Raw genomic sequence first — 18,050 nt, forward strand, 5'->3', positions numbered from 1 at the left:
CATACCTATGAAAATCGAATATGAGTGAAGTGTCCATGTGATGACTATTGGAACCTGCAGAGCTGAATCCTGACATTGCAGGCTTCTGAATTCTCACAACTAATGCACTGCACACATTTAGGATTCTCCCTTGCCGATGTACAGTCATGTCAGCACAAGTATGTGATTTATATACTTCTGGCAGTGGCGGATTATAATGAGGTCAATCTGGGTGGTAGCCCAGGGCCCAGTGGTGTGGGGGGGCCCAGGAGCCCAGGAGCAAAGGGAAAATTGCCCCATTATAATCCGCCACCATAGTGCCACGCCCCCCCATGTACTGACCCTTTCCTCCCCCTCTAAGACCCACCGGCCACCGCAGCGCCAGCCCCTCACTGATAAATCCCTGCTCTGTGCGCACAGGACCTGTGATGACAGGAGGGGAGGAGTCAGGGGTTACAGGATCAGGGGTTTCAGTCGGAGGCCCCTGATCATGTGACCCCTGACTCCTCCCCTCCTGTGACCTCATCACAGGTCCTGTGCACACAGCCATCAATGTATTGTATGCGGGACTCTGCTGTACTTGTTGTCATGGTGCTGGATGAGGGAAGTATGTGTGGGGTCAGGAGTAGTTTACAGGGTGGATGTAGCAGCATGTGTGTGCGAGGTGTACGGTGCGGAGCCACGAATGTGTGAGGTGTACAGAGCGGAGCCACGAATGTGTGAGGTGTACAGAGCAGAGCCACGTGTGTGTACGAGGTGTACGGAGCGGAGCCGCGCGCAGTGTATGGAGCGGAGCCGCATGCGCGAGGTTTATGAGTTGTACAGAGCGGAGCCCTGTATGTACAGAGCTGAGCTGTGCGTGTGCGAGGTGTACGGAGCGGAGCCGTGTGTGTGTACGAGGTATACGGAGTGGAGCTGCATTTGTGTACGGAGCGAAGCCGCATGTGTGTACGAGGTGTTGTGGTGCTAATAAAAATATGGATCTCTTATAGCCTACATATTGTAATATATTGTTTATATGCTTTGATATAGTGTGGTCATTAGACCAAGGATGGAAAGTATTGCAAATATGAGATATGGTTGTTTGAATCCAAACACTATATTGCAATATACTATGGTGTAATATCATTAATGCTGAACTTTGACACTGAGACACAAAGCGTTTGCTCTGTGTCAATACCGTAAAACAAGGAATTGTTATGTGGTCTTTGAAGCTTTGTGTTTCAAAGATTCACTATCCTGATTTGTACACAAGTGACCACTGTGATATTTGCGTTGACAAACAGTGATAGATACTGAATACTTTCACTTGGGGGGTGGTTGTTGGGAATTCTACAAGGAGCTTTCCAACTAATTCTGTGTGGTGTATTCTTACAATAGGAATAACAACTGTATAGATAATGAATATTTATGCTGCTTGAACAAGGAAGTCTTGTGCTCAATAATAGTATAATTCTCGATTGATAAAGAGAGACCAAAATGTTATGGTCTCATGTAGCAATATTGGGTCATGCATGACATCAATAATCGAGGACTGATTGTGATACACATCTTGACATTTATGCGTGTGTACCTGGGTTACGATAGGTATCCAGTTTTCAGAATAGGTGATTATGGAAGTCATGCTGCCCATATGTTACCATCTTAGAGCGTTATGCTATGAGCATGAAGAGTTAACTTTGTAACAAGCAACATATGTTGAACTTTGAACAGTGATAGACAACTTTGACAAGTTGACCAGAGGCAAACAGATCCTGGGTTATAATCAGTAGCAAAACATTGTGCTATTGTTAAGAGACATGCTAATGGAAAATGAATCTCTGGTTGGTGCAAACAAACTAAGATTGTAGTAGTCTATAACAAACAGACCTTGAAGTCTTGTGCTGTTGTCAAGACAACAACGTACTGTGCAGATTCAAGATTCTGATGCAGACTAAACATACTGCACAGTTGTAATGTGGGAGTGTTGTGTATAAAAAGGTGGACCCTATGTCAGTGAGGAGAGGGGACATTTCCAGAAGGGACATTTCCAGAAACTTATTTCTCTATGTACTATAATTCATAATAATTGTATGATTAACATGAAATTAATTAAAAAGACAGGGTAATATTATATCTGCCATTCCATTAATTTGGTGTTTTATAATCATTGTATAATAAAATTGTGTTATATCCAAGTAGTAGCCTTCTTTAAAGCCGTATCCGAACCTTATAGCTGAACAGATGGCAATACAGGTGTACGGAACGGAGCCCTGTGTGTACATAGCTGAGCTGCACGTGTGCGAGGTGTACGGAGCGGGGCTGCATGTATGCGAGTTGTACGGAGCAGAGCCGCGTGTGTGTACGAGGTGTACGGAGGGGAGCCGCGTGTGTACGAGGTGTGCGGAGCGAAGCCGCGTGTGTCGAACAAGGTGTACGGAGCGAAGCCGCGTGTGTACGAGGTATACGGAATGGAGCTCTGTGTGTACAGAGCTGAGCTGCACGTGTGCAAGGTGTACGGAGCGGGGCTGTGCGTGTGCGAGGTGTACGGAGCGGGGCCACGTGTGTATGAGGTGTACGGAGCGGAGCCGCGTGTGTACGAGGTGTACGGAGCGGAGCCACGTTTGTACGGAGCGGAGCTGCGTGTCTGTATGAGGTGTATGGAGTGGAGCCACGTGTGTGTACGAGGTGTACGGAGTGAAGCCGCATGTGTACGAGGGGTACGGAGCGGAGCTGCGTATGTACGAGGTGTACGGAACGGAGCCCTGTGTGTACAAAGTGTACAAAGCTGAACCATGTGTTTACGGAGCGGAGCCGCGTGTGTACGAGGTGTATGGAGCAAAGCCGCATGTGTACAAGGTTTACAGAGCAGAGCCATGTGTGTACAAGGTGTACAGAGCATGGCCGCATGTGTATAAGGTGTACGGAGCAGAGCCGCATGTGTACGAGGTTTACGGAGCGGAGCCATGTGTGTACTGAGTGGAGCCGTGTGTGTGCGAGGTGTACGGAGCGAAGCCGTGTGTACGAGGCACACAAAGCGGGACAGTGTGTGAATGAGGTGTGCGTAGCCATGCGTGTACAAGGTGTATGATGGGGAGCATTCATACCTCCCAACCGTCCCAGATTTTGAGTGTCTGCCCCACTGCCCCGACCGGGAGCTTACTTTTCCCGCGGACACAGGAGTATACGGCGGAGCCCCGAGGAGCACTAGAAAACTGGCACGTGACATTCCATCGGAAGTGACGTGCTGGAAGCTGACCAGAGGAGATTGTTATGGAACCATTGAGGCACTTCAGGGAATGCTTCAGATCATCACCATATCCTCCTCTGACAGCGCGGACAGCGGGATCGCCTTGGACTCGGGGATGTCGGCCATGTGAGAGGATCATAATATATCCTGCACCAGGAGGCTCAGGTGGGCACTACAATGTGAGCCTGGCTGGTATAGTATCTTTATAGAATCTTTCTTTCCCCTCTTTCCTTGTTTTTCTTTCTCTGTTCTTTCTTTCTTTCACTTTCTGTTCTTTCTTTCCCCTCTTTGTTTCTCTCTCCCTCTCTGTTCCTTTCCCATTTCTTTCTTTTTTTCTCTCTTTGTTCTTTCTTTCACCTCTTTCTTTCTCTTTCTTTCTCTCTTTGTTCCTTCTTTCTCTCACCCTCGCTGTTCTTTCTTTCTTTCCCCTTTCTTTCTTTTTTTTTCTCTCTCTGTTCTTTCTTTCCCCTCTTTCTTTCTCTTTTTTTCTTTCTCTCTCTGCTCTTTCTTTCCCCTCTTTCTTTCTCTCTTTCTTTCTTCGCTTTCTTTTTTTTCTCTCTCTGTTCTTTTTTTCTGTCCCCTCTTTCTTGCTCTCTGTTCTTTTTTCCTTTCTCTCTCTGTTTCTTCTTTCTTTCTCTCTGTTCTATCTTTCTCTCTCCTTTCTTCCTCTCTCTTTTTCTTTTTTCTCTCATCTGTTCTTTCTTTTCCTCAGTACCAGTCAATGTGCCCACAGTACCAGCCACTGTGCACATAATGCCAGCCACTGTGCCCTCAGTACCAGTCAGTGTGATCAGCAGTGCTAAATGGGTGTGGTTGGGGCATGGACATGGGTGTGACTAGTTGTGAAATGGGTGTGGTCGGGCAGCCGGTAACCAATCATCATAGTGGCTGTCATCTGTTTCCATCAACTTTGTTATATGTGGGCAGTGGGTACCTCTAGTAAGGTGGGCATGAGATGGCGGGTCTTGTCGCCTCTGCCTCACACATAAGTTACTATGAGGTGTACTTTATTACTGCCACATTTCTTTCTTGGCCTACCGAGATAAATGTTTTGACCAGTTGAAAGTTATACAGCCTGAGGATTGTGCATGTGTGCGCTGCCCGCATGTAGTAATATGTGTATATATATATATATATATATATATATATTTACTCCGATCCCTATATAAACCCCGCCCCTCCGACCACCATCCACTTTCCCATGCTCCTGTTCCAATCCTGGGGTCTTTTTTGTCCCCCATTGGTCCTCCACATGCTGAACATCTGGGACATGACTAACATTGAGCATTGTGCGCTTGTTTGTCGCCAGATGCAGCATCGTGTCCAGTGTGTGAGGAGACGGCGACTTGTCTGTGGCGTTTACCCCTCTGCTGCCATGTTGGGCACAGCCTGTGACGAGGAGCGTCTCTTCCTGTGTATCCGGCCACAGGCTGCACATTGGAGGCTGCTTCTTCTATCTGGGGAAGTTCATGAAGCAGAAGCATCTGTGTGACTCATGTGAAGTAACTTGTCTGACAGGTCATGGGTCCAGGTCAGCAGGTGATTGCAGACTATTAGCTGGTTTCGATGTTAGGTACAGGTGAGTCAGGACTAGATGTTGGGTGGAAGCCTTCCAGTATTTGTAAGGCCTCGTGCACACGCTGAGTATTTGGTGAGTTTTTACCTCAGTATTTATAAGGCCTCGTGCACACGCTGAGTATTTGGTTAGTTTTTTCTTCAGTATTTATAAGGCCTTGTGCACATGCTGAGTATTTGGTGAGGTTTTACCTCAGTATTTATAAGGCCTCGTGCACATGCTGAGTATTTGGTGAGTTTTTACCTCAGTGTTTATAAGGCCTCGTGCACACGCTGAGTATTTGTTGAGTTTTTCACTCAGTATTTGTAAGGCCTCATGGACACACTGAGCCTTTGGTGTTTTTTACCTCAGTATTTGTGAGGCCTCGTGCACACGTTGCGCATTTGCAGAGTTTTTTTTACCTCAGTATTTAACTCCTTCCCGCCCCTTGACGCACCGTATGCGTCATGAAAACTAGTGACTTCCCGACCCGTCACATGATCGGTGGGCCCTCACACATTAAGTATCCCCCATCCCAACTCATTAACCCCCACACACATTAACCCCCATCCCCACTCATTAACCCCCCCACACACTAACTCCCATCCCCACTCATTAACCCCCACACACATTAACCCCCATCCCCACTCATTAACCCCCATCCCCACATTAACCTCCATCCCAACTCATTAACCCCCCACATGTTAACCCCCATCCCCACTCATTAACCCCCTTCCCGACATTAACCCCCATCCCCACTCATTAACCCCCACACACATTAACCCCCATCCCCACTCATTAACCCCCATCCCCACTCATTAACCCCCTTCACCACATTAACCCCCTTCCCCACATTAACCCCCCACTCATTAACCCCCATCCCCACTCATTAACCCCCTTCCCGACATTAACCCCCTTCCCCACATTAACACCCCCCTATCTCCCATCTTCGGTGTCTTCAACTCCATAGTGGAGCACTTACCACCAGCGCTGAGCGTTCGCTCTGGGCGCCGGGGAGTGATGTCAGCAGCGTGATCACATGACCTGATCACGCTGCTGATGTCGCTCTGACCCGGCGGTCCGAGCTTCAATTGTACTGGCGTCTGTATGAACGCCAGTATGGTTGATCCCTGGGAGCCGGCACGCGCACGTTCTCTGCGCCAGCTGTCAGCTTGACAGCTGACACAGAGAACCGCCGACTCTCAGGCCCGGGGGCGGCAGAAAGCAGCCGCCAGGGAGGACACTGCGGACCGCTGCATTAGGCGACTCGAATGCGCCCCCTGCTGGCTGCGCCCGGGGCAAATGCCCCGGCTGCCCCCCCCAGATACGCCCCTGCCTGTAAAGCAACTGATTGGGGAATTGAGCCATGTAAAATTGCAGTGCCTTTTTTTTTATTTGAAAATTGATTAAGAATGTCAATAGAGACTCTAATGTAACCTGGGATATGTTGTTCCAGTGGTTGGAAAAGAGGGTCTAACCATTCCCCTAGATGATCATTGGTCGACGCTATGCCTGTAATGATGGGTCTCATGGGGGGAGGGAATGGTGCTCTTACGAATTTTGGTCAGAGCATGTAGTGTGGAAGTTACCCAATCTTTTAAGGTAAGGTAGTCAAATTGTTTTTTAGTGATGACGCCCAAGGATAATCCCTTTTTGTTGGTTAATTCTGAAAAACAATTTACAGGATAACGAGAAAGCAGAGTATAAGTAGTGGCATTATTAAGCATGGCACTAATCTGAGATTGATACATGGAAGAATCCATTCCAACAACCGTACCGCCCTTGTCAGACATATGAAAACAGTATCAGGCTGTGTGCACACGATGCAGATATGCAGCGTTTCCGCAGCGGATTTTACCGCGCAGAAACGTTGCATATCCGCATTGTGATGTACAGTACCTTTAAAATGAATGGAAAAAAAAAAAACGCTGTGCAGACGCTGCGGATTTTTCCGCGCTGTTTTCCTGCGGTACAAAATCCGCAGCATGTTACTTCTTTTGTGTGGTTTTCTATCTCCCCTGTCTCCAAATCCGCAGGGGGAAAACCGCAATGGAAAACCGCACAAAAACCGCATGAAATCCGCAGGAAAAATGCAGGTCATTTGACTTGCGGTTTTCTTCCATTCTGCACGGAAAAATCCGCAGGGCTCAAAACTCCGTCTGCACTCAGCCTCAGAGTATAAGATGGCGCACACAGCTTGTAGGTGTGAGAGGTGCTGGCTGAACTGGAGTAGTCCAAATAGTACAAAGGATGAATCAGCCGCACTCAAATGATTATGAGGTGATTAAATTAATTTTCATGAAAAAATTACACTGCTAACAAAATAATGCTTGTTTAGCAAAAAAGTTAAGTAGCAAGTGACGTTTCGACCCCGTCCGGGTCTTTCTCAAACATCGCTAAAAGACAAATGAAGACACAAATCAGGGTGATTCAATACAGAGAATAACAAAAACTGAATATACAAAAAAACTAACACAAACCCATAAAAAATTCACGATAAATAAACAACATAAACAGTATATAAAAAAAAACCAATAAAATATAAACAATATAAACCAGTGGTGACAAACAACATATATACATATAAGCTGCTCTTAGTAATAAATCGTCTTAGAAAGAGATTTAGAAATGAAAGAAGAAATAAAATAGGAGTGGGGAGAAAATAAAAAAGGGGGGGAGAAAAAAAACAAGAGCTCGCAGAAAAAGACTAAGGTGGAAAAATTATATAATAAACATGTGGCTTTATGAAGATAGGCAGTGTAAGAGCCATGTCACAGAAAATTATAGGAACCGGAAAATGTCTGTATAAATTGAAATGGCAAGAAAATTGAAATGGCAAAAAAAATTGCAACGGACCTATACTTAAATGATGACTGGGATAATGAGATAACACTCCACAAGGAGATGAAAGAGAGGCTGTAGAGGGTAAGATGGAAGGATTGTTAGGACAGGTATATAGAGTATACTGAGGCATGTGTAAGGGAGTGTAGGGTAAAAAGAGACCAACCTCTAATCAGCTGTGGACTGAGTTAATTTCACAGTGCTCCCAAGGCTGAGGGGAATAAGGCTGTGGAGGGCAAAGGGGAGAGGGGATTAGCAAAGGCTCATATCATCACTGGGAGCCGGTGCAGAGAAACCTAGCTAACCTTAAGAGAGGATCGTGGTGGTCCAGTGGCTTTGCACAGTGTTGCAGTGGAGCGGTGATGGTGTGAAGGCATTGGTGGCAATGGGTCTGTTTATACACATGAGGTAAGCAGCGCTTCCAACATCGGAGCACCCGGAAGTGACCGCTGACTAACCAGAACAAGGTCTGGAGCGCATGACATAGTGCGCATGCACAGGCCGGACCCAACTAGTGTGTACTACGGAGAAAGTCCTGGATGTAATTGCAGGGGCTGGGGAGCATGGGGAGCAGAAAGGTATAGAGGCCAGGATGATGCAATTGATTAGTAAATGTTCGGATTGATGTGTTGAAAAAGGGGGCCAATGTATGCAATGAGAACTGCAGGGAAATAGATCTTTTATGCATAGATTAATATGGGCAAATGAACAGAAAAAAATGGTAAATAAAAAATAAAAATTAATAAACCATAAGAATTAGTAAAAATAAGAAATAAAAATAAACAAGGTTTCAAAGAACAAAAACAGCCTATTTATTAGGGGGAAGGGGGACAAAAACCACTGAAAACTATGTTATAAGAGGTTATTTTCAGGTAGAACTGTAAAAATTAATAGAAATGAAAGCCAGATAAACAAAAATGGATAAGGATAAATTTTTTTAATGAAAATAGAAAAAAGAAAGAAAAAAGAACATGAAAAATGGAGAAAGGAAAAGAAAGGAAAAAATAAAAATAAAGAAAATAATAAAGTAAAAATGAAATAAAAATTGAAAACTAAAAAATGAAAAAAATGTTAAATAAATAATGTTTTGAAAAAATGTAAGGAAAATAATAAAAAGGAAATAAAAGAATTAACAAAAATAGAAATAAAAATAACAAATGAAAAATTAGAAAAAAATAAGAAAAACTGGTGGGGTGGGGAGGGGGTAAGGAGGGGGGCAGAGATATTTACTTACTGCTTGGTGTAGTATGAAAATCAATGGGTCTGAAAAAGTAAAAGGTGAGGTTAGAAGACAAAAGAGAAAAACGGGAAAGCGTAAGGGTCCGGTTCTCTAGCTATAGGTAGTAAATAAATTTGTACAGTAGTTGACACTCTCCTAGACATATGTAGAAAAACGAAGTCAATAAACATAATGGTCATAGCAATTAATCTGATAATCAAGTTCTCTATTTAGGCCCTTGGGCGCTAAAGTTTGCAGAGTGTGAATCCAGTATGATTCCATTTCTTTCAGCAATTTCAAATGTTTACCACCCCTTCTAGGTATTGCTACTTGCTCTAGGACCTGGAACTTCAATTGTAAAACTGTATGATTCATGGACACAAAATGTTCGGGTAGAGGGAGCCAAGTTTTCTTGCACCTAATAGTTGATTTATGGCTTGCTAATCTGTCCCTCATGTGTTGAGTTGTTTCACCTATGTACAACAAGCCACATGGACATTTTATGGCATAGACTATAAAATTGCTATGACAAGTAAAGAAACCTCTGATTGGGTACCGTTTGCCTGTATGGGGATGGATGATATCGCTTAGTTTGATGATGTTGGAACATGCGGCACAACTTAGACAGGGGAATGTGCCCATGCGCTTGGAGCCAATGAGGCTCTGGGTAGGTTCTTTCGATGAACTACCAATGTCGGCTCTCGCTAAGTGGTCTTTTATGTTACGTGGTCTTCTGGTGCAGATCAAAGCAGGTGTAATGAATGCTTCAATGTGTGGATAAGCTCTGTTGAGGAGCGGCCAATGTCTCCTGATTATATTGTATATCTTAGGCATTAAAGGGTGATGTGTGTGAACGAAAGAAATCCGTTCCAAATGGTGGGTAGGTGGAGGTATTGATGGCGTATTGAGTGTCCTAATTTTCTCCTGTGTCAGAATGGAATTTGGATACTCCTTATCCATGAATTTTGATGTCATTTCATCCAATCGAATGGGAAGCAGCATCTTGTCTGAGACTATCCGAGAGATTCGTTGGAACTGTGAACGTGGCAAGCTATTTTTGGTGTATCTGGGTTGACAACTGGAATAGTGTAAGAGGTTATTGCAGTCAGTAGGTTTGGTATAAAGGTCTGTGGTTAATTTTCCATGGCCATCTTTTTGGACTAGCATGTCCAGGAAGGGGATCTTGGAAACATTGTGTTCAAGTGTAAACCATAATTCAGGACGAATAGAATTAAGATATTGGAGGAAAAAGCCAAAAGTCTCAGCAGTGTGATTCCATCTGCAAAAAATATCATCAATGTATCGTAGCCAACATTTGGAGTATTTCAGGAATAGATCATTCGTGTGTACAAATTCTTGTTCAAAGGAGTCGATGTAACAATTTGCATATGCGGGAGCTACATTAGAGCCCTTCGCTGTGCCGCGTATCTGTAGGAAGAATTGGTCCCCAAACAAAAAATAAATTTCATATAGAACCATAGATAAAAGTTCCATACAGAGTCATATTGCGTTGTTGGAGAGCTGTGATGTGTTGAGTATATTTGTACAGCTGAAAGGTCAAGATCGTGTCTAATTGAGGTGTATAAGACGTGTCTAATTGAGGTGTATTGACGTCCATGGTGACGAGAAGGCTGTCATTGTATGTAGGAAATGTCCTGTGTCTAGATTAAAAGAACGAGTGTTTTTGATTAGCGGTGTAAGAATATTTTCAAGGAAAATTGAAAGAGGGGCCAGGACAGAATCAGTAGAGGCCACTATAGGGCGCCCTGGAGGGTTAGTCAGAGATTTAAGAATTTTTGGCAAAATGTAAAATACCGGAGTAACTGGATTTTGGTTGGACAGAAAAGTGACTGTTTTTTGATCAATGGTATTGAGAGATAGGTATTTTTCCAATATGCGCTCAATTTTGGATTTTATGGTAGCCAAATGATCCCTATTGATTTTCTTACATGTTGTAGTGTCACAAAGGAGGCGAGAGGCTTCCCTGAGGTAATGTGAATGGTCTAATACCACAATGGCCCCACCTTTATATGCCTGTTTAAAGACTATGTTGCGGTTGCGGTTGCGTTTGAGAGAGTTAATGGCTAGTTTATCAACCTGGAATATATTGTTGGCTGTAGGAAAAGAAACATTTTGTTGCAAGCTCAATGTGTCTGCAATGTCCCTGTATATGAGATCTATACATGATTCAGTCGTATGATTAGTGCGTGGAGGATTGAAAGAACTGGAGTTCCTAAGGCCTAAGGTGGTGATCGACAAGTAAGAAGAAGGGCCTCCCCCTGTTGGAGGTGCTCTGTTTTCTATAGTCCCTTGTTGAAGTCTAAAGTTAGTCTAAAGGGGCGTCACACTTAGCGATATCGCTAGCAATATCGCTAAAGCGTCACCAATTTTGTGACGCAGCAGCGATATTGCTAGCGATATCGCTATGTGTGACACTTACCTCCGACCGGCTCCCCCACTGGCTATCGCTGATTGTGTGAGAACGTCCTGGGCCATTTCTCGTCGGCGGCTTCCTGCTGGGCTTCCTGCTGGCGCCGATGAGCGACACGTGTACGCGGGCGAAGGACTTCATCATTGCTGCGTGACAGGTAAGTAACGACCGCTGCTGCGTCGCTGCATCGCTGGTGAAATCTGCCTGTTTGGCAGCTCATTAGCGACCATTTAGCGATGACACCAGCGATCCTGACCAGGTCGTATCGTTATCGGGATCGCTGGGCATTGCTAAATGTAACGGGACCCTAATGTTGCGGAAAAAACATTGAAGATCCTGTTAGAGTCTGAATTTGTCTAATGGCGGAGTAGGGCAAAAAGAAAGGCCTCGTCTGAGTACAGTTAATTCCGTGGGGCTGAAAGTGTACAAGGAGATGTTGACCACTGTGTTGGGGTCTTACCTGAGACCTCGTTGTCAAGCGATCTCCCCACTTTCGGATGGACCTCCGCGTTGGCCTGGTGGACGGGACAGGCCTCTCCCTGGGTGTCTTCTGTCTAAAAAAGATTCTGGTTCTGGGAGCCAGTAGAACTTTCGCTCCCAGAGTTGAATGAGCCCTATCTTGTACCGTAGTTTGTTAAGCCCCCGTCACACACAGCGATCTCGCTAGCGATATCGCTGCTGAGTCACAAGTTTTGTGACGCAACAGCTATCTCACCAGCGAGATTGCTGTGTGTGACACTTATGAGTGACCGGCCCCCCTGCCGGGTATCGCTGATCGTCCTGGAATGGCCAGGACATTTTTTTGATCGCTGGTCTACCGCTGGCCAGCACGCATCGCTGCATGTGGCAGGCGGGAGACCAGCGATCACCGAGCTGGATCTGGTAACCAAGGTAAACATCGGGTTCCTAAGCGCCGGGCGGCGCTTAGAAACCCAATGTGTACCTTAGTTACCAGCACGCTGGTGCAGGGAGCTGGTAACCAAGGTACACATCAGGTTTCTATGCGCTGCGCGGCGCTTAGAAACCCGATGTGTACCTTGGTTACCAGCTCCCTGCACCAGCGCGCTGGTAACTAAGGTACACAGTGGGTAACTAAGCGACGTGCATCGCTTGTTACCCGCGTGTCGCTGTCCTGATCGCTGGTGAAGCTGCCTGTTTGGCAGCTCACCAGCGATCATGTAGCGACACACCAGCGATCCTGACAAGTTCATATCATTGTCGGGGTCGCTGGTGAGTCACTATGTGTGACGGGGCCCTTAGTCTTTTTCCTGATTGAGAAGATTCGCTCCATCTGTAGACTCGCTCTTGTGTGTAATCCTCAGAATCTTGTTGAAACTTTGCCCTTTTTCTCTCCTGTAGTTGTTTACGGTGATCCTCAATTAGTTTGTCGGCCTTACTTTTAAGGTTCTCCCAATCAGTGCTAGGAAGCATTGTTGTCAGCTGCTCTTCTATTGCCGTGATCTTCACCTGGGTTTCGCTGATTGCTGTCTGAAGGAAATCAATAGTTAGTAGGATAATATCAAAGGAGCATTTATTTAATATCAGTTTAAATTTCTCGCAGTAGTCAGGCTTCTCTGAAAAAAGTGTTGGGCAAAGATTACACCTCAGGCCACGTGGAATACGACCTTATTTGTGATATTCAGCGAGAGTGATAGCATGGAGGTCATATGACATTAACTTGGTTTTTCTTTCTCATAGTCTTTCGTGTGACGCTCATGGACTGGAGTCCTCAGAAAGTCACCTGGATCAGTGACTTTTACGAGTATGTTGCTTGCAGCAGTTTGATCATAAGTGAAGGTATTTGATATCATATGGGTGCTGGTGCTTCCAACCACAAAATACAGTATCAGAATATAAGATGGCTTGTAGGTGTGAGAGGTGCTGGCTGAAATGGAGTAGTCCAAATAGTACAAAGAATGAATCAGCCACACTCAAATGATTATGAGGTGCTTAATTTAATTTTCATGTAAAAAATTACACCACTAAAAAATAATGCTTGTTTGGCAAAAAAGTTAAGTAGCAAGTTACGTTTCGACCCTGTCCGGGTCTTTCTCAAACATCGCTAAAAGACAAATGAAGACATAAATCAAGGTGATTCAATACAGAGAATAACAAAAACTGACACAAACCCATCAAAAATTCATGATAAATAAACAACATAAACTGTATATATATAGAAAAAATAAAATATAAACAATATAAACCAGTGGTGGCAAACAACATATCTAAGCTGTTCATAGTAATAAATCGTCTTAGAGTATAAGAGATTTAGAAATGAAAGAAGAAATAAAATAGGGGTTGGGGGAGAAAAGGACAATATAAGTAGTGACATCATTAAGCATGACACTAATCTTAGATTGATACATGGAAGAATCCCTTCCAACAACCGTACAGCCCTTGTCGCACATATGAAAACAACATTATCCATGATTGAAACAATGCATTTTTGAGTGCAGCGGTTAAAATGGAATTGAAGGTTGCAGATTTTTGAGAGTAATAAAGAGATTTGAGTTCCTTCTCAACAAGATCTTGAAGTCTATCTATACATTCTACTCGAGACTCAATGAGGTAAAAAAGATGGATATTTGAGCTATAATTGTGTTGCCTCATTAAGATCCTTTGGAATTGCCAGTATTGTCCAGTTCTTCCATTAACATAATAGTCAATAGATAGTTGTTCTTGAAAATCAAAATCTCTATGTGAGTTAGAAATGGAGATGTTGTTTGCAGCAATAGATACCGGGTCATCTGACCAAAAATGTTTATGGTTATTTAGGTTTATGGATAGTTAGGTTACATAAGAAGCGATTAATGTCCAGAATATAAAAAATATAATCCAAATATCTTCATTTGAAATCTATGGCATTGAAAGAGTGGATCTTCAACCTGAGAACTAGATTTCCTGCAGGTTTAAATCTGCGCCAAGACATTATGTGTCATTATTAAGACTTTTTCCTGCAAACTATCTACCGTATATTCGTTTTTGCTTTTTTTTCCATTTCTTCTTATTTTTTGTGCAAAATTTTGTGTTTTATGGATTTTAGGCTTACATTCCAATTACGCTTCAATGTCTGTCTTAGATGTCATGTAATTTTTTTTGTCCAATAGGAATCACTTCCAACAGACCTTGAGGAAGAGCGCTGTTTGCACTCAAAACGCGTCACCATGCTGTTTTCTTGTCCTCTGTTGCATTTAATTGGATATTTTTATTCAAAATGAAGCTGGAAATTCCTTTCTTTTTTGCATTGTCCTGTTATCTTAGCCTTTGACCCATTCCTTTGCTTTGGAGTGGGGGTGGATGTAATTGGTTTAATTTGCCCAGGGCACCAAAATACCTTGTCCAGGCCCTGGCAGGAGATCAACAATGGGTGTTAACAACATTACAGTGGATTGTTTGCAGCTCCATGTGTTGTTTTTTTTGCATAGTGGACTGTGAAGAAGCTGCCTGTTATTGACATGCACTAAACTGCTTCATTAGATGGAACTACACTAGTGCTAAATTTTCACATAGCCCATCGATCCAAATATAAAATCTCATGTGCAATGGCATACAGGATATTTATTGTGTCACCATGCTGTTCATCGAGCACACGGACCAAATATACACTTGCCTGAACAAGCCATTATTAAGTCATTCTCTAGCAATAGAACAGCAGCAATGTCCAATCTCATTAGCATGACCATAACCATGCTGGAGTTGATATTGCAAGATCTTGCTGAATGCTGAGAGGAGGATACGTGCATTGAATATTCAGTGCTTTCCTCACCACTGCGTGAGTTCATACTCCCAGTCAGCAGTGGCGTAACTACAAAGTTATGGGCCCCGGTGCAAACTTTCAAATGGGGCCCCCCACCCTGGTCTGCCACTAGGAATTTCTGGGCCTCATACTGGCAAAATTTTTGGGGCCCCCTTGAGACCAGCTCAGGCTCCATCCTTCGAACTGTCCACAGCCCCATCGCTCCCATAACTCCACCCCCACATAGAGAATGAAAAGAGCGGAGGGCAGGTGTCTGACTTGCTACACCATAGAATATAATGTCGCCCCCCCATATTACATAACACAACTTCCCCCATAGAATATAATGTACCCCACATGGTATATAACACAGCCGCATGGTATACAGCACAGCACCACATGGCATACAGCACAGCACCGCATGGTATACAGCACAGCCCTGCATGGTATACAGCACAGCCCCGCATGGTATACAGCCCCCATGGTATACAGCACAGCACCCCCCATGGTATACAGCACCACATGGTATACAGCCCCCCATGGTATACAGCCCCCATGGTATACAGCACAGCACCCCCCATGGTATACAGCACTGCATGGTATACAGCACAGCACTCCCCCATGGTATACAGCACCACATGGTATACAGCATAGCATCCCCCCATGGTATACAGCACAGCACCCCCCATGGTATACAGCCCCCCATGGTATACAGCACAGCACCCCCCATGGTATACACCCCCCATGGTATACAGCACAGCACCCCCCCATGGTATACACCCCCATGGTATACAGCACAGCACGCCCCATGGTATACAGCACCATGGTATACAGCACCATGGTATACAGCCCCCCCAAGAATGGCCCCATAGACCTGGCTGTACTCACTGTTGCAGAAAAAACTCTCCTCACCTTTTCCTCATGCCCGCGCTGCTCCCGGCTCCTGTCTCCTGCTCTGCCTGATACACAGTGAGTGCACGATGACGTTATCACGCACCCACTGTGTCAGAGGCAGAGCGGGGAATGATGGGAGAGGGAGCGTCAGCTGACGCTATCTCCTCCATCATTACTTGGAACTGTGACAGCGTCTATAATAATTCAATGCGGCGGAGGTGGTGGTGAGTGGACGCAGACATGGTGCATCTCCGACCCCCCATCCCACCCAACCTGCCCTATGCCGGCTCCCTATACTCATGGGGGCTCCATATGCCAGTCAGGCATATCACACCCAATCCTGATATGCATGGTCCCCTCACCCCCCTATCCTGGTATGCATGGTCCTCTCACCCCCCAATCCTGGTATGCAAGGTCTACTCACCCCCAATCCTGATATGCATGGTCCCCTCACCCGCCTATCCTGGTATGCATGGTCCTCTCACCCCCTATCATGGTATGCATGGTTCTCTCACCCCCAATCCTGATATGCATGGTCCCTTCATCCCCCAATCCATCCTGGCATGTATGGTCCTCTCACCCCCCTATCATGATATGCATGGTCCTCTCACCCCCTAATCCCTATATTCATGGTCCCCTCACCTCCCTATCCTGGTATGCATGGTCCCTTCACCCCCAATCCTGATATGCATGGTCTCCTCACCCCCCAATCTTGGTATGCATGGTCCCCTCACCCCACTATCTTGGTATGCAGGGTCCTCTCACCCCCCCATCCTGGTATGCATGGTCCTCTCACCCCCAATCCTGATATGCATGCTACCCCTCACCCCCCCATCCTGATATGCATGGTCCTCTCATCCCCCAATCCTGATATGCATGGTCCCCTCACCCCCCAAGCCTTATATGCATGGTCCTCTCACCCCAATCCTGGTATGCATGCTACGTCTCACCCCCCTATCCTGAAATGTATGGTCCCCCTCACCCCTATTAAACTGCACACATACCAAAAAAAAACATTTATACTCACCTTTCTTCCCTGTGCTCCAGCGCTGTCCCATTCTGCCGGAGGCCGGGGGAGGAGTGTGGCACCGAAGTACGCGCATGCCCATATCGTGCTGCAAATGTGTCTTCAGTAAAATGGCACCGGATAGCGCTATGCTCATGCGCGATTCCGACAACAAACTCCTGCCCCGGTCTCCGGCGAGAAGAGAATCGCCACGGCAACGCTCCTCCTGGTCAGGTAAGTATGGCGCCAGAGATCATGGTATGCATTCAGTGTCTACGTGTACCGCCATCTCCGGCGCCATACGCTGGGTGCCTTATTCTGTCTGGAGCCAGACTGCGCAGGCACGTCGCGCTTGCGCAGTCTATAAAGGCTTCGGACAGAGTGACGCTCCCAGCATTATATTATAGATCACTATGTGCAGATAAAGGCAGCATCTCATTCATTAGAAGCAAAATACCCAGTTGCGTATTACATGTGAAACACTGCACCAAAGGTTGGTGCAGTAAATCACAGACAAAAAAAGAATCAACTCCAAGCAATCATGTAGAAACAGCAGGAGTATGCAGAGTAAAAAGGTTTAAATGATTTAAGTGATTTTTTTAGTAAATTTCTTTTGTAATGACAATTTGATGTTTTACAAGTTAAAAAGACAGGCAAACGAAGGACGTTTGGGCAGTGGCGTAGCAACTGTTTGTGGCGCCCGGGGCGGTCGAAAAATTTGCCTCCCCTTTGGTCGTTGATAATTCGGAAGCATCTGAAGAGCCCACACTACACTCAAAGATCTAATTTTTAGTCTGCTACTAACTCTGCTATTATTTCTAAATTTCTAGACTTTCAACTTCTTGCAGTTCTCTATATGTATGTATTAGCTTGATGATGCTGGATGAAGACCTAATGGCTTTTTTTAATACTAATTTTTAATAACGTGACAGAAAAAAAAACAGAAAGTACAAATTATTTTGGCGGACAGGGGGCGGACACTGACAGCTTGGGGTCCCTGTGCAAGAAATGTGTCCGGGCCCCCCTCCTTTTATGGCGTCAAAGCTACGTGTGTGTATATATACATATATATATATAGATTATTGATGTTATATAGCCACACACACACACATACAGGTATATATTACATAGTCTCCTTTATTATGTATATCCCAATCCCC

At 45.0% G+C, this 18,050-nt stretch overlaps 1 long non-coding RNA gene across 1 annotated transcript in view; it reads left to right on the forward strand.

The window, feature by feature from the left end:
* Positions 1 to 15,470, forward strand: part of LOC141048322 (uncharacterized) — a 37,811-nt gene extending 22,341 nt beyond the window's left edge. Inside the window, exon 2 of the long non-coding RNA XR_012220027.1 lies at positions 12,953 to 15,470. This is a non-coding gene — a long non-coding RNA (uncharacterized lncRNA). The remainder of the gene's footprint in view (positions 1 to 12,952) is intronic.
* Positions 15,471 to 18,050: the final 2,580 nt, after the last annotated feature.

Source organism: Dendrobates tinctorius, unplaced genomic scaffold (genome assembly GCF_039654945.1).
Source record: "Dendrobates tinctorius isolate UK_male_01 unplaced genomic scaffold, ASM3965494v1 ptg000134l, whole genome shotgun sequence".
Taxonomy (NCBI): Eukaryota; Metazoa; Chordata; class Amphibia; order Anura; family Dendrobatidae; genus Dendrobates; species Dendrobates tinctorius.